This window comes from Malania oleifera, chromosome 7, assembly GCF_029873635.1.
Source record: "Malania oleifera isolate guangnan ecotype guangnan chromosome 7, ASM2987363v1, whole genome shotgun sequence".
Lineage (NCBI taxonomy): Eukaryota > Viridiplantae > Streptophyta > Magnoliopsida > Santalales > Ximeniaceae > Malania > Malania oleifera.
In genome coordinates this window covers 80,782,007-80,800,015 of record NC_080423.1, presented here as the reverse complement: position 1 = coordinate 80,800,015, position 18,009 = coordinate 80,782,007, and the positions used below count along the sequence as shown (strand labels likewise).

At 40.4% G+C, this 18,009-nt stretch overlaps 1 protein-coding gene across 2 annotated transcripts in view; it reads left to right on the top strand.

Annotated features, from left to right (window-relative positions):
* LOC131160103 (E3 ubiquitin-protein ligase PRT6) overlaps positions 1 to 16,853 on the top strand; it is a 119,649-nt gene extending 102,796 nt beyond the window's left edge. For both annotated transcript variants that reach the window (XR_009137931.1, XM_058115443.1), the window contains one exon: positions 16,523 to 16,853. The gene's annotated coding sequence lies outside the window, so the exon portion shown is untranslated. The remainder of the gene's footprint in view (positions 1 to 16,522) is intronic.
* Positions 16,854 to 18,009: the final 1,156 nt, after the last annotated feature.

Sequence of the window (18,009 nt, the reverse complement as noted above, 5' to 3'; positions counted from 1 at the left end):
TTTTCAGCTAGGATCAGTATTAGACAGTCCAGTACGATTGAGTAGGTAAGTGTTAATTTTATTTGTAGGCCAAGTAAGGTAAGTATGTTTTAGTTTGTTTGTTGTTTATGACTTTGTGTATGGATGGTCTCTAGGAGGGCTTTATATGGTATTGTAAATTTTCGAGACATTATGTGTAATTATGGTATTCTTCAGCCATAAGTGAGGGTATCTAATAGACTTAGGACTGGGCCTCTATGTGGGTGGCTATCGACTCTTCTGTAAAGAGGGTTCACGAGTTAAGATGTGTTTAGTATCAGTTAGCAAATTTCGAGAATAAAATTCTTATAAGGAGGGGAGATTGTAGAAACCCGAAATCGAAAAATAAAAGTAAATAAATATAAAAGAGAGAAATAAAAGAAAAGGAAAGAATGTAGAAGACGGCCAAAAACCATCGACGGTTTCAGAGAGCATGAGAAAAGCCATCGCCGGTTTTGGGTCAATAGGCCAAGTCAACCACAAAACCATCAACGGTTTGTGGATACAGGGAAAACCGTCAATGGTTTTCTTTTGGGCTGCTCACCTATAAATAGAAGTGAGCTCTTTTTTTTATGGAATTCCAAATTCCTCTTTTGGAGCCCTGCTAGGGTTTCGGGTTTTCTTCGTCAAAAGACTCCTACGGGTTTCCTTGTGCTCCCGAATCACTCTCTCTCCTCTAGCTCTTAGGATCTCGTGTTTCTTTCAGTTCGAAAAGCTAGGATTTCGAGTTTTTGGCCCGTTTTGGTTTCTTTTTTCAAAATCATGTGAGGGGATTAAGTTAAGTCAATTTTTTAACGAATTTGAGTCGTATGAAATGTTTTTGGAGTAAGTATATTTATGTTTTCAGTTGAAGCTTTGAAAACCGACCGTTCAAAATAAACCTATTTCAAACCTAAGATATTTGTTATGCTATTTTGAGTAAAAATGAATGGTTGGAGGCTTGGTTTTTACCTTCCTAACCAAATATACTATGTTTTCTTGGTTGCCTACGGGCTATGTTTAAAATACTGGAAATTGTGTGGCAGGGGAATGATATGTAGGTGCTATTTTATAAACCGAAAATGGGGATGTTTGTGAAATACAAGAACTGTTTATGAAAACACAGGAATTTGATATGAAGGCCGCAAGGGCCGAGATTTGATATAACGGCTGTGAGCTGAGATTTATATGACGGCTGCAAGGGCCAAGATTATGTTCAGCTACTGTGAGCAGAGATTTATTTGACGGCCGCGAGGGCCGGGATTATGTTTTAACGAGTGTTCTTAAATGACAGTCTTTATGTGTAATGAATTTGAAATACAGTTTTTATTACTTAAATTGCATGATATGCTCTAGGAACCCTGAGAACCAGTATGTTATGAGCACAGTACCGTTGCTAGAGATTCCGTAAGTGACCATGTGCTCCCACACTGTTTTATATAGCAGTGTAGGGTGGTCTCAGCCGATTAGCCTCGGTAGAGGGTGTACCTTCCCCGGAAGCTCGGACTTTCAAGATATGTTAGGGTATTCGGATTCCCACAAGCAAGTTGCGGATGCCTGTGTAGTCATTGTTGATGCAGACGTATGTTGACTTAGTCTAGGTTGATATCCCCCAGGGCTAAGTCTAGCCTTCGGTCCACACAACCCGTGCCATGGGGGAAGTAAATGGCGTTAGTCACAGGGATGGTCTTTTATGCATATTTGTAAATTTATGTGAATGATGTTATGTTTTTACTAAACTGTTTATACAATGGAAACGAGGCAAACATTTTTAACTGTATAAAGTTACTACGATGCAAAGTAACTATTTTCGGTTAAATAAAGAATGGATGTTTTCTGTAAACCCCAAATGCATGCTGACCACACACTGATATTAATTTAATCTTTTCTTACTGAGAAGTGTTTTACCCCAATATACAAATTATTTTTTCAGGACCATCTCGAGGTTGGGTTTAGCGTATGCTGGGGCAGGTTGATAGCCAGATAGATTTTGTGAGTGTTAGTAAGAACTCTGTTGTATGTAAACTGGGTTGAAGCCCCGAGTATGTATTATGGTTGTATAGTCTGAGATGGGTTTTATTTTGTATTATGGATTTTAGTATGGATGTTTGGAAACCTTTATGTATAAAGGGAATTTAGAACTCTGGTAATGTATGTTTGGAGAATGTTTCATTATTTCCGCTGCATTTATTTTGATGATTATGGTATCAAGTACTCAGACGTCACTAAAGTAACACCTCGGGCCCACGTGGCGGGTTTGGGGGTTACAGGTGGTATCAGAGCCTAGGTTTGCTAGGTTCTGCAGACTTTGACAGTAGATAATTACCAGAATATAGGTTGTGATAATTTAAGGATGAGAGTGGTTAGGTCGGGCAAGTTTTAGTCTGGAAGCTTTGTGACGGTAGCCTTTATTATTTTGGCAAAAATGTGTGAATTGTTTCTGTCAATCTATGAACTTATTTGTTATATTATTCGGCATTCCCCACTTACATCAACCATGATAAATGTGGAATCTCTAAGTCGGTTTCTATCCTACCTTCAGGATGGATCCCATGGGGAAGGAGATTGTGATTGGGAAGGATAATTATGTAGATACCTCCAACGAAGATGACGTTAAGGCCTCAGCAGTGCTGCGCAGTATAGCACGGCAGACCAGGAAGGAAACTCAGAAGGATTCTCGAGAGCGAGAACAGCTAGCAGCCAATAGAGACTGCACGTTCCAGCAGTTTACTCAAACGAATCCGCCAGCATTTTCTAGAGGACCGAACTTGATTGCAGAGGAAGACTGGGTTCAGGAGATGGAAGAGTTGTTGGGTGTGCTAGAATGCATAGAGGAACAGATAGTGCGGCTTGCCACCTTCAAATTGGTGGGGGAGGCGAAGAGATGGTGGAGATCACCTAAGTTGGTGGAGGAACAGTGTCCAGGGTATACACCTACTACCTGGAGCCGTTTCAGGGAGGTCTTCTTCGGCAGATACTTCCCTATTGCCACCAAAGATGTGAAGGCAGTGGAGTTCCTACATCTGACGCAGGGGTCCATGACTGTGCAGCAGTATGCGGTTAGGCTTGTGGAGCTATCTAGGTTCACTCCACCTATGGTCCCAGATGAGCCGAAGAAGACTTAAATGTTTGAGAGAGGCCTGAGGCGGAGTGTACGGTCGCAGGTGGTAGCGTTACTGACGCAGAGTTTTATCGAGCTGGTGGACAGGGCCTTGGCGGTTGTGGTCAGCATTCAAGAGGGGGAGAAAGTAGTAAACCAGAAGAAGAGGCCCTTGCCTCAGGGGTTTCAGTCTAGCTCTAGCCATAGTTAGTGGAGGCGGGATCTCGAGTCCCTTGTGGGAATCCTCAATATGCTACTTGTCCCATATGCCATAAGATGCATGGGGGTGAGTGTAGAGCTAGATCAGATGGCTGTTACCGGTGCGGTGGGGCAGGACATCAGGTGCCAGACTGTCAAGTGACCTTAAACTATACACCTCCACAACCGCAGTATAGGAGAGGAAACTAGGCACCCTGAGGGGGTCACCAGAGGGGTACCGCTTTGGCGCGGGTATATTCTATTACTCTGGGTGACGCCGAGCATGCAAGAGATGTGGTTACATGTATCATTTACATGCTTTCATATAAAGTTGTTGTGCTCTTTGATTCAAGTGCGACCCATTCATTTTTATCTCAGGGTTAAACTATGTGGGATAGAAACACGGCCCTTAGATGCCAAGTTAACAATAGCTACACCGACTGGGTCCATTAGTATATGCAATAAGGTGATTGGAGAAAACCTAGTGGAGATTCAAGGGACAAGGCTGCCTGCTAGTTTAATTGTCTTCGATATGCATGGATTTGACATTATTCTAGGGATGGATTGGCTAGCATCCAGCTATGCAAGCATAGATTGCCACAAGAAGGAGGTGGTATTCCGACCTCCAAGGGAACAGGAATTCAAATTCGTTGGGTCGTGTGTGCGCTCTGCACCACGGATCCTATCGGCAATGCAGGCAAGGAGATCACTACTGGAGCGTTGCGAGGGGTACTTAGCACATGTGAAAGAAGCACCAACGGAAGGACTGAAGCTGGAGGATATCCCAGTGATAAAGGAGTTCTCAAATGTGTTTCCGGAGGACTTACCAGGGTTACCTCCTGATCGTAAGGTGGCGTTCGCCATTGAATTGACTCCAGGGACGGTGCTAATTTCCAAGGCTCCATACCGAATGGCTCCAGCTAAATTAAAGGAGCTAAAGGAGCAACTACAGGAATTTCTTGACAAAGGGTTCATCAAACTGAGCGTATCACCTTGGGGAGCATCGGTGTTGTTCGTGAAGAAGAATGATGGGTCGATAAGGATGTGTATCGACTACAGGGGGATTAATAAGATGACAGTGAAGAATAAATACCCGTTACCTCATATTGACGACCTTTTTGACCAGCTAAAGAGCACTCAAGTTTTCTCTAAGAGCGATCTGCGATCCATGTATCATCAGTTGAAGGTGAAAACAGAGGATGTATCGAAGACAGCTTTCCGAACCCGGTATGGCCATTATGAATTTCTGGTTATGCCATTTGGTCTGACGAATGCGCCTGCAGCATTCATGGTTCTGATGAATAGGGTATTCCACAAGTACTTAGATCAGTTCGTGGTAGTATTCATCGTTGACATCCTAGTTTACTCAAGGAGTCTTGCAAAGCATGAAGCTCATTTGAGGCTGGTCCTTCAGTTACTCAGAGAGAAAAGATTATTTGCTAAATTCAAGAAATGCGAGTTTTGGCTGGAATAGGTTTCATTTCTGGGACATGTAGTGTCGAGGGAAGGAATCTTAATAGACCCAAGCAAAATAGAGGCTATAGTTGATTGGGCAAGACCGAAGAACGTGCATGAGATTAGAAGTTTCTTGGGTCTGGCTAGGTACCATCGTTAGTTCGTCGAGGGCTTTTCTAAATTCTCAGGTCCTCTGACGCAGCTTACGAAGAAGAACAGTAAATTTGAGTGGATTGGGGAGTGTAAGCAGAGCTTCCAGGAACTGAAACAACGATTAGTCACGGCCCCAATGTTGACCATTTAATCAGGGGATGGTGGTATCGTGATCTATAGTGACGCATCTCAGAAAGGGCTCGAGTGTGTTTTGATGCAACAAGGAAAAGTTATTACGTATGCTTCTCGCCAACTTAAGGAGTACGAGAAGAACTACCCTACGCATGACTTAGAACTGGCAGCAGTGGTATATGCACTAAAGATCTAGCGGCACTATCTATACGGTGAAAAGTGCGAAATCTTTACTGATCATAAGAGTCCCAAATACTTCTTCACCCAGAAGGAGTTGAATATGAGGCAACGCAGGTGGTTTGAATTGATTAAGGACAACGACTGCACTATTAGCTACCACCCCGGATTAGCTAACGGGTAGCTTATGCTCTGAGTCGGAAGTCAGTGTCTACCTCAATCTCAGTAATTAGGGTTCAGCACTAGATCAGGATGGACTTGGAGAGGTTAAGTGTAGAGTTAGTAGAAGGAAATCACCATACGTTCATTGCTGGCCTGGTTGTGCAACCAACCTTACGAGATAGGATCAGATCAGCTTAGATGAAAGATGCAGAGTTGGCAGAGATTGTGAGTGGAATACAAGATGGGTTGAATGTAGACTTTAATGTCTCAGATGACGGGGTGTTGAGATTTCACATCAGGATCTGCGTACCGAATGATGCTGAGATTAAACGAACCATCCTGGAAGAGGCACATCGCTCTCTATATATGGTGCATCCAGGGAGCACAAAGATGTACAGGGATCTGCGAGGATCTTTCTGGTGGTCTAACATGAAAGAGAGATCGCCCATTATGTGGAGCAGTGTCTAACGTGTCAGCAGGTAAAAATAGAGCACTAGAGGCCAGCAGGACCACTTCAGCCACTTGACATTCCAAAGTGGAAGCGGGAGCATATCTCGATGAACTTTGTGTCGAGATTGCCTTAGGCGGTGCATGGGCAAAATGCTATCTAGGTTATTGTGGATCGGTTGACGAAGACTCCGCACTTCGTTTCGATCAGAGTCAGTAACTCCATGGATAGGCTAGCAGAGTTTTATGTACAAGAAATAGTACGGCTTCATGCGTCCCAGTTTCTATAGTTTCGAATCGAGATCCACGGTTCACCTCTCGATTCTGGAAGAGTTTGCATGACGACTTGGGATCTCAACGTACCTTCAGTACCGCATTTCACCCGCAAACGAATGGGCAGTCCGAGAGGACCATTCATATTTTAGAGGATATGCTGCGAGCGTCCGTGTTAGATTTCGGTGGTAGTTGGATTCGGTATCTACCGCTCATAGAGTTTTCATATAACAACAGTTATCAAACCAGTATTGAGATGGCACCATATGAGGCTTTGTATGGTCGCCAGTGCCGATCTCCGTTATACTGGGATGAGGTGGCTGAGCGGTGGTTTTTGGGGCCGGAATTAGTTCAGCAGACCTTTGCGGTCAAGATTATCAGAGAAAGGATAAAAGCAGCTCAGAGTCGGCAGAAGAGTTATGCAGATGCTCGTCGACGAGAACTAGAGTTTGAGATCAGAGATATGGTATTGTTAAGGGTTGCTCCGATGAAGGGTGTGATAAGGTTCGGGAAGAAAGGCAAGTTGAGCTCTCGGTACATTGGGCCGTTTGAGATCCCGGAAAGGATTGATCCAGTTGCCTATCATCTAGCGTTACCCCCAGCATTGTCTAGAGTTCATAACATCTCCACGTATCAGTGCTAAGGAAGTATGTGTCAGATCCTTCGCACGTGATCAACTATGAACCCTTAGAGATCGAGGATGTTTTGACTTACGAGGAGGTACCAGTTCAGATTATAGATCGGAAAATACAGGAATTGCGTACTAAGGAAATACCGTTAGTGAACGTGCTGTGGCATAATCATGTGATCGAGGAGGCTTCATGAGAGCTAGAGACAGAAATACGCCAGAAGTTCCTGCGGCTTTTTAGTGAGGATCAGTATTAGACAGTCCAGTACAATTGAGCAGATAAGTGTTAGTTTTATTTGTAGGCCAGGTAAGGTAAGTATGTTTTATTTGTAGGCCAAGAAAGGTAAGTGTGATTTAGTTTGTTAGTTGTTTATGACTTTATGTATGGATGGTCTCTAGGAGGGCTTTGTATGGTATTGTAAACTGCCAAGACATTATGTGTAACCATAGTATTCCTCCGCCATAAGTAAGGGTATCTAATAGACTTGGGACGGGGCCGCTATGTGGATGGTTACCGACTCTTCTATAAAGAGGGGTCACAAGTTAGGATGTGTTCAGTATCAGTTAGCAAATTTTGAGGACAAAATTCTTATAAGGAGGAGAGATTATAGAAACCCAAACCCGAAAAATAAAAGAAAATAAATAGAAAAGAGAAAAATGAAGGAAAATAGAAGAAAAGGAAAGAATGTAGAAGACAGGGCCAAAAACCGTCGACGGTTTCAAAGAGCATGAGAAAAGTCATCTCCGGTTTTGGGTCAACAGGGCGTGTCAACCACGGTTTTGTGGATACAGGGAGAACCGTCGATGGTTTTCTACTGGGCTGCTCACCTATAAATAGAAGTGAGCTCATTTTTTTAAGGAATTCCAAAATCCCTCTTTTGAAGCTCTGCTGGGGTTTCGGGTTTTCTTCGTCAAAGAACTCCTATGGGTTCCCTTGTGCTCCCGAATTTCTCTCTCTCCTCCCGGCTCTTAGGATCGCATGTTTCTACCGGTTTGAAAAGCTAGGGTTTCGAGTTTTTTGCCCGTTTTGGTTTCTTTTTTCAGAATCAGGTAAGGGGATTAAGTTAAATTAGTTTTTTAACGAATTTGAGTCGTATGAAATGTTTTTTGGAGTAAGTATATTTATATTTTCAGTTGATGCTTTGAAAGTCTATCGTTCAAAATAAACCTGTTTCAAACCTAGGATATATGTTATGCTATTTTGAGTAAAAATGAACAGTAGGAGGCTTGGTTTTTACCTTCCAAACCAAATATACTATGTTTTCTTGGTTGCCTACGGGCTATGTTTAAAATACTGGAAATTGTGTGGCAAGTGAATGATATGTAGGTACTGTTTTGTAACTGAAAATGGGGATGTTTATGAAATACTTGAACTGTTTATGAAAACACAGGAATTTGATATGACGCTCACAAGGGCCGGGATTTGATATAGCGGTTGTGAGCTGAGATTTATATGATGGCCGTGAGGGCCAAGATTATGTTCAGCGACTGTGAGCCGAGATTTATATGACGGCCGCAAGGGCCAGGATTATGTTCTAACGAGAGTTCTTAAATGACAAGCTTTATGTGTAATGAATTTGAAATACAGTTTTTATTACTTAAATTGCATGATATGCTCTAGGAACCCTGAGGACCAGTATGTTATGAGCACGGTATCGTTGCTAGAGATTCAGTAAGTGACCATGTGCACCCACACTGTTCTAGATAGCAGTGTAGGGTGGTCTCAGCCGATTAGACTCGGTAAAGGGTGTACCTTCTCTGGAAGCCCAAACTTTCAAGATGTGGTAGGGCAATCGGAGTCCCACAAGCGAGTTGTGGATGCCTGCGTAGTCATTGTAGATGCAAACGTATGTTTTGACTTAGTCTGAGATGATATCCCTCAGGGCTAAGTCCAGCCTTCGGGCTGCACAACCCGTGTCATGGGGGAAATAAATGGTGTTGCTCACAGGGATTGTCTTTTATGCATATCTGTAGATTTATGTGAATGATGTTATGTTTTTACTGAACTGTTTATACGATGGAAACGAGGAAAACCGGTGCAAAGTAACTATTTTCAGTTAAATAAAGAATGGATTTTTTTGTAAACTCCCAATGCATGCTGACCACACTGATATTAATTTAATCTTTCTTTACTGAAAAGTGTCTCACCCCAATATACAAATTATCTTTTTAGGACCATCTCGAGGTCGGGTTTAGCGTACTCTGGTGCAGGTTGATAGTTAGATAGATTTTGTGAGTGTTAGTAAGAACTTTGTTGTATGTAAGCTAGGTTGAAGCCCTGAGTATGTATTATGGTTGTATAGTCTAAGATGGGTTTTATTTTGTATTATGGATTCTAGTATGGATGTTTGGAAACCTTTATGTATAAAGGAAATTTAGAACTCTTGTAATGTATGTTTGGAGAATGTTTCATTATTTCCACTGCATTTATTATGATGATTGTGGTATCAAATACTCATATGTCACTAAAGTAGCACCTCGAGCCCACCTGACGGGTTGGGGCGTTGCATGTTCATTCCTTAATTTATCTTTCAATGTTATACCACTCATCCATCTAAGCATTCTCGTTTCGGCAACTTTTACATTTTGGATATTATGTTTCTTTGTGGCCCAATATTTCGATTCATATAGCGTAGCTAGTCTTATAGTTCTCCTATAAAACTTCCCTTTCAATTTTAAGGGTATTCTACGATCATATAGCGTAACGTGTTTTTTGTCTTTCAAAAATTTGTTGCGTTTGTCGAGACACAGTTCAATGCTTGTATCGAAACTTTACGCTCTGACTCAGGGGGGGAGGGGGGAGTACATGTCTCATTCTTTTCAAACTTTTCTTCAACAAAAGGGGATCATTTCCCAGCATGCTAATCCTTATACCCCTCAACAAAATGAAGTCGCTAAGCGTAAGAGTCGTCATCTCTTTGATGTCGTTTGTACTTTGTTGATTGATTCTTCTGTACCTTCTAAGTTCTGGTTAGAAGCTTTATCTACTGCTGTCTATTTGATCAATCGTTTGCCTACTACCACTCTAAATTATGATTCTCCCTTTTTTCGATTATTTGGCATATCTCCTAAGTATCAATCCTTTCATACTTTTGGGTGTGTTTGTTTTGTTCATCTACCACCTATTGAGCGTCACAAGCTTGTTGCCCAGTTTGTCATGTGTGCCTTTATGGGATATAGTCCTACTCAAAAAGGATTTGTTTGTTATGATGCTCATGCAAACAAATTCCGGATCTCTCCTGGAATGTGATTTTCTTCGAAAATCAATATTTCTTTCAGTCTCAGGTTATTTTTGATACACCTATTACTCTTCTTCCAGCTTTTGACGATGTGTCTTCTTCTATTGAGCGATTTAAGCCAGGTGTGTCGTATCGTTGACTTCCTCCTCCAACTCCCCTTCTAGACACTGATTCATCCAATTCTGCTGTTCCTTGGCACTCCACCCGGGTTACACATCCACCAGATAGGTATGGTTTTCCTTATACCTCTCTTGCTGCCGCTTTCGACACTGTTTATGTTCCTCACTCATATACCCAGGCAGCCACCCAAGCATGTTGGCAGCAGGCCATGCAAGAAGAAATCCAAGCTCTTCAAGATAATCACACTTGGGGTCTTGTGACTCGTCCCTCTGGTGTCAAACCTATTGGTTGTAAATGGGTGCACTCAGTCAAGTTTCGGTCTAATGGGTCACTGGATAGATATAAGGCCCGTCTCATGGCTCTTGGGAACCGACAGAAGTATGGTATTGATTATGAAGATACCTTTGCACCCGTTGCCAAAATGACTACTGTGCGGACTATCTTGGCACTTGCTGCATCGCAGGGGTGGTCTCTCCGGCAGATGGATGTGAAGAATGATTTTCTACATGGGGATTTGAAGGAAGAAATCTTTGTCTCCACCTCCCGGCATGTTTGCTACACCTTCCTTAAGAGGTTTGTCAGCTACACCGATCCTTGTATGGACTGAAACAGGCTCCGCGTACATGGTTTGATAAATTTGGCTATACCCTGTTTGCTTTTCATTTTACTCGGAGTTAGTTTGATTCCTCTCTTTTTCTTCGCAAGACTTCTGGAGGAATTGTATTGCTTTTGGTATATGTTGATGACATTGTGATTACTGGCTCTGATACTGAGTTAATTAAGCAATTACAACAGCATCTTAAGGCCTCTTTTCATATGAAAGATCTTGGTCCCCTGCAGTACTTTCTTGGCCTTGACGTGCAGCGTACTCCGACTGGTATGTTGTTACCCCAGCACAAATACACGCAGGAAATGATTTCATTGGCTGGTCTCCAATCGGGTAACTCTATTCTTACTCCCTTGGAGGTAAATCTAAAGCTTCGTCATGAGGAAGGCGAGCTTCTATCAGATCCATCCTTGTGTCGGAAGCTTGTTGGGAGTTTGAACTACACGATTACTCATCCTGATATTTCTTTTACTGTGCAGCAAGTCAGTCAATTTATGCAGACTCCCCGACATCTTCATTTAGCCACTATCCGCCGCATTATCCGATATCCGAAGGGCACCTCTACACGCGAGTTGTTCTTTCCTAAGGAATCTTCCTTACAGTTGGTGGGGTATAGTGATGCTGATTGGGTTGGATGTGTGGATACTCGTCGCTCTGTTACTGGCTGGTGCATGTTCCTAGGCAATGCACTCATTTCTTGGAAGAGTAAGAGCAAGACAAAGTTTCCAAATCCTCCACTGAGTCTGAGTATCGTGCTATGTCTTCCGCATGCACTGAGATCACATGGCTTTTTTGGGTTAGTGGGTGAGCTTGGTTTTTATCCGCTCCATTCACTCCTCTTCATGTTGATAATATCAGTGTTATTCAGATCGCTGCTAATCCTGTCTTCTATGAGCGTACAAAACATATCAAAGTCAATTTCCATTCCATATGTGAATCCTTTGACAAACAAGTGATTAATCTTCCTCACATTTCCACCGAACATCAAACTGCAGACATATTCACTAAAGCTCTTTCTTGGGACCAGCATCAGTTCTTGGTTTTGACAAATTGATGCTTCTTGTTCTACCAGCATAAATTTGAGGGGGGCTGTTACAGAGATAATTTAGGATAATTAAGCTGTGAATAATTTAGTTGAATGAAAGCAAACCCAATGGAAAGGGATTGAGACCAAAATTAACACGAACTCCATAATATCCTTCTCTTTTCTAACAACACCACCACCACCAGTGCAATCCCCATCCCTTGATCTTCCATCGCCCTAAATTTCACCACTGAAAAGCCACTGCCGGTGTCTCACATGCCTTATGTATTGGTGGCACACGTGAGAAAACTTGCTGGAATCTCCTACAACAGCCAGAATCACAATAAATTGGTTCCAGCAATGAGAATTTCATGTTTTCTCCTTGGATTTTGATTTTCTCCATGATATATTGATTATGGACAGGATATATTGCAAGCAAGGGTGATAATTTCTTATGAAAGGCTGGAAATTGTCACTCCTGCATTAAAATAAGGTTTTCTTGCTGCATTTTGTGAATTTTCGAAGTAAATTTGTTTCATTTCTGGACTATACTCAAGATCAAAAGTGAATTGAAAATTGTTCTTGAAAATTAGGAGTCAAATTTGTGATTTTGCAAGAGTAAATTGAGAATTGAAGGCAATTGTGTTAAGGGCTTTCGGTGATGTTTAGTTGTAGTATATATAAATAATTCCAGCAATATGGTGACAGCTTACTGGAAAAATGAATGGCCTTTTTCATACTCTGGTCATAATATCAAGCCATTCCATACCTTTCTAAAGCGTGGAGGAAATGTATGCAAATTCACCATTGATGAAATATGTCCTATGAATGCGGTTTTTAGAAATGGAGTCTTGTATTCAACCTCTCCCGGATCCTTATCAGATATCTTGGATTGATAACTCTTCTTCGCAGGTTTGTGAAAGATGTTTGGTTCCTATCCACATGGCGTACTATTTTGATAATGTTTGGATGTAATATCATATACATGAATATTGGCCGTTTACTCCTTGGTGCTTCTTGTTTGAATGATTTGAGTGTGACCCAAGGACATGAGAATACATGTCTTTCACTATAATGGTAAGAAGATCATCTTGAAGCCTGCACTACCAACCAACCAAGACAAAGAATCTATAGGGAAGGAAATGCATTTGTTTGAAGATATACAGGATCTTCTAAACATTCTTATTGCAGAGTTTGTCGTCCCCAATGAGTTCATTGATGTCGAATCTCAATTCAATTCTATGGTGCTGCCAATGGAGTTTGGTTTCTTATCTCACTCAAGCACCGTCTTTCGAAGAGTCCAAGTTTACTTCTTATTTCTGATCCTCTCAACATTTTAAAACTCGAGGCTGAATATTTTCTAACTAGGGGAGATTAATGATGCAGGGGCAGTATCAAGGATCTGCAGCCATGAGAGATAGAAGGGAGGAAAAGGAAGAAGACAGAAAAGGAGAGAGGAGATACAAGGGGGAAAAGTCACGTTTCACTTTTAATTCAAATTCAACAACCTCCCACAACATGGCTTTCACACACTATTTATAAAAAAGCCTCTTAACATATGAAATTACACATATACCCCTAAAACTATATTGCATTACAATCACACCTTTACAATAAACAAATAAACCAACCCCCAAATATATAATACTATACTAATTAAACACAATACATAATAAACTACTAGTTAACCCAACAACTCCTTGACCCAATTCTTATTTATCTCCAACAAGGATCTTCCCAAGAGCTTGATTTTTTTCCTACATCACCCTTCCTCGTGTTTAGGCTGTGCAGCGTCCTTGGTAGGAAGAAGTGTGTTTTCATGGTGATTTACTGATGTGACTTCAGTTATATTCTGTTTCTAGTATGCTGTTGTTGCTGTCCCACTTCTCAATGGGCTGCTATCAGCTGTATTCTAGTTGTGGATTGCTGATGATGCTGTTTTGATGCCTTTGTATTTGTGATTGATTGCTTGCAATCTTGTAATGATAGCTGGTTGGTTTTGAACTAGTGTTCAAAGACTTATTACCTTTTCCTGCCTGCATCTGTTTCCAGTTGCTGCCAACCTGTATAGCCACTGCCAAGTTGTTTATTAAATGCTTGCAGTAGTTTGCTGTGGTCTGCCCTGTTGTTTATGGTTAAGTTATTCCTCCTAGGGTATTGGTAAGCTCTGTTCTGTATTCATAGCTGCCTCTTGAAGTTTTGGGTTTCCTAAGGTCTGAAGTATTGTAAGTTCTGGTTTTTTGAGGTCCTGAAAGGGTTTTGTGTAGCATAGCTAGATCTAGTGTTGAAGCAGAATATCGAGCTGTGGCTCATTCAATGAGTCAGCTTATGTGAATGTAGTCTCTTATGTCAGAGATGGGATTCTTGGTAACAAAGCCAATATATATGTTTTGTAATGATCAAGCTGCCATATATTGCTAGTAATCCAGTGTTTTATGAAAGGACAAAGCACATAGGAGTTGATTGTCATTTTGTTAGGGATGCCATGTTAAAGAAGGTTGTGAGGACTCCCTTTGTGAAATCTATGGATCAATTAGGTGATGTTTTATGAAGCCTTTATTTATTCCCGCCTTACCTAATGGTTGTTACAAGTTGGGGATAGGTAATATTTATATACCTCCAGCTTGAGGGAAAGTGTTAGAATAGAATATGTTATTTTATTAACTAGGTTGTGTTAATGGGGATTTTTGTCCTTAACACTTAATTGTTAATAATAATATATAAGAGGGCAGACCTAGAGCAGTTCGTTGAATGCAAGAAACTGCCGCCAGTTTTTCCTCTTTTTTCTCTTCTTCTCCTCTGCTCTTCTCTTCTCTTCTTCTCTCATCCATCTCTATCTTTACAGCATTTCTTTTTGGAAGATAATAGGTAGTCTCTTTTAAATGTGCATACTATTTTGTTATTGTTTAAGAGTGTCTCTGGTTTAAATATAAATTTAGGGAAGAGTGGGTTAGCTTTTAGCCTTTCATTAATCTGGATAATTCTATATCTTTGGAATTATCCTCTTTAGTTGGGTGTGGTTCTTAGTTGGCCTTTAATTTATCAAGGGGTGCCGCTGGGTGTGAATCCTGGAACAGTTGAGTTTTGGCATCCTGTGGAGGAGAAAGTGTCTAGGAGAAAGCCTCCAAGAGGTTGGATGGGTGGAATGGTGCTTTATTTTGTCTAGGTGGGCATATTACCCTAATATTGAGATTTGAGAAAATGATAAGAAACTTTCTTTGGTTTGGGTTAGGGGAGAAAAAAGATCAGTTGGTCAGTTGGAAAGTTGTTTGTAGGTCTAAAAAGGAGGGCGTTTGGGCCTTTGTGAACTAGTGTCTAAAAACATTGCTTTATTGGGCAAATGATTGTGGCATTTTCCCTTGGAAGAGTGTGCCCTTTGGCAGTGTTATTAAAAGTGACTTTGGCTTGCAGGATAATGGGTGGGATGCTAAATTCAGGTTGACATGTTTTTGTGTAAAAGTCCTTGGAGGGGTATTTTATAGTTTTTGGGGGGGTGTTATTTTAAGTCATTTTTTGTGCATTGAACCAATAAAAACTTGTTTTCCCGCATTATAGTTCTATATGGAAGGTAAAGTCCCTTATAAAATAAGGCTTTTATTTGTTTGGTTGTTTTTAATAGTGTTGGCATTAGCTATTTGTTCCAAAGTGAGAAGCTTTCAAGGCTTTAATTCTGGATGTATGTTCTCTTTGTTTGAAAATTTAGAATTTTCTTCTCACCTGTCCTTCATTTCTCCTTCTCATTGAGTGTGGAATAATCTTTTTGGCTTATTTGGAGAGAGAGTTGGGTGTGTCTGGAGTCTTTGGAGGATTTTTTGGCTATTTCATTTTTCAAGTTTTGGAAGGGGTAAAGATTGTTTGGCGTTTTGGGCACCTTTGTCACACTCATATAGTAAAATTTATTAATGTTAATATTTGTTGGGCTTATAAGGGTAACTTTGTCTAGAAAACTTACTAATTATTCATAAGCCTTGTGCATTATAATAATCCGTCATATTCAACTATTGTTTGCTAACTGAAGGGGCTTTTTGCAACCATAAATATAGTTTGGGGGTTTAAGTGTCACTTGTAGAAGTTCAAGGAGGCATTTGTAATAAATGGTATGATTTAGGGGATGTAAGTGTGTTTTCCCCTAACTTTCATAGAGTTGAGATAAATTGGGTCAATTTCAGGTTTAACAGAGTTAAATTAAGCCAGTTCAGTGTGAAGACCATAGTCTGAGCTTGTGTTGGACAAATAACTATATTATTTGGGCGTTTGACAGGGAATAACCTAATTTTTATTTTTTGTTTTTTTCCACCCCTTTGGTCATAACCAGAACCTGTCTCACCGTGATTTAAGTGGCCTACTTACCCCTAAAAGAAGTCCAGACTGCGTTTGTACCTGACCATCCCTTTCATTGGCAAGGGAAGTTGAATTGTCCTGCAAATGTGCCTCATCTTGTCTGCTCAACTCACTTTTTGTTAGAAGAATATTCAGCACTTTACTGAAATAATGTGCATTGAACAGTTAAAAGTGTCGGCTTTTCTGCTTCTGATCTTGGGCATCCATTCATCCCACTACCCTCAGCTCTTCTTTGGGTGCATCTTTTGTCATCTTTCCCACCTTTAGTCATTAAGTAAAATTGGTGGATCGCATGTGAAATTTGTGTTATGGATGCCTCAGCAATTTCCACTTCCTTGTACTTGTTTTCTTTTCTGGAGATGAACCATTTGAGTGTCATATCTTCATTTTGATGGATTTCTTGTTTTTATTATGCTGCTTCTGCAATAATCTTGGTCAGGTTTGCATTTTTTTTTTTTTCATTTTGCAGGTACATTTTTGCTGCCCATGAGAGGAGGATATGACCTAGATGGGAGATTTGTTTGCTGGCAATAGCTACCTCACTCACATCCTCCAGGTTGTACAGTTCCTCATTGTGCATAAATAATGCTCGGTGTGCTTGTTAGGCCTGCGTCTGTGTTTGTTGTATTATTGAGTCTTCCATCAAGCTGTTTTAACTTGTACGGCCATTTCAGTTGGCTGCACTAGCTACTAGCTTGGCTTTGTTGTATTACTGAATCCTCCATCAAACTGCTCAATATGTACAGCCATTTCCATGGGGAGCAATTGTTTTAATGGTCAATAGCGTTTACTTTTCTTTTTTTTTCGGTGATCGATTTGCTTTTTCTCTTTTGATTGCTGCTATTTGCGAAAATTCAACCTTGTCTCTAAATTACATTTCTAGTCTTTTTCTTGGAGGATTAGCATCTTTTTCGGCCTTACTCTTAGCAGGATTTTAGTATTATCAGGAGTAGATTTCATTCTTATCTGACAAAATAGAATCAGTGGAAAAGGGCTCCCAATTCCACTACACAATTTTGGAAATTGTTACCCGTATGAGGAGTTCAGACAGAGGAACTTCTTATCTCCTTTAGAAAACAGAATCGGACGGGTGAGAAAAGAATAAGGAGATGTATGGTATTAAAAGAAGATTGAGAGGGGGGAAAAAAGGTGGGGAAGAAAGAGGACAGATGCATAGAGACCGAGAGCTATAATTATCAGACATATGATAATTGTTTATTTTCATTTTGCATCCTAACAAATAAGATGAATTGAGATGATGTTTTGTAAATACATAATTATCTTGAACATGTTAACCATTTCTTCATTTTCCAATAGCTTAGAAAAAAAAAGTTGTTTCTTCAACAATTTTTTAACTTTAATGGGTCAGATCATGAATACTTGAAATCTATATTATTTCTAACATCAAATTCGTGGTTGACAATGAGAACTTTGAAGGCAAGGTTTCATGTGAACTTCTTGAGGATATTTATACAGTTTATTTTCATGGTTAAATATGGTGTTTCTACTTTGTGGTGTTAGTGAGGTACTTTTGATATCGGAAAAGGAACGTGATGGATTCACGGTTCCTGAATTAATTGATATATAATTTCTTCTTCCAAAACACTAGGCTTTTGCTCCCATCAACTTTTATAAATCAGTTGATACACTAACTTCCCCAAACTCTACTTCCTTTGCCACTTTCAATGTTTTTCTCCTCTCCTTTTTTGTTTTTTTCTGATAGGAGGAAAGAAGGTTTAAATAAATTATTAGAAATTTTTAGACCAGCATAACTCATTTAATGACTTGGCTTTAAGTTGAATGCCAGATTTGTCATATTTGTATAGACCTAATTTGTATCAGGGTGATCAAGGTAAGTAAAAAAAATTATCTTTATCCCCGGCCTTGAAGGAAAGATCTTCTTTTGATTTGATGAAAAATTTTCTATATTGATAGTTAGAATAGATTGGTATCCAG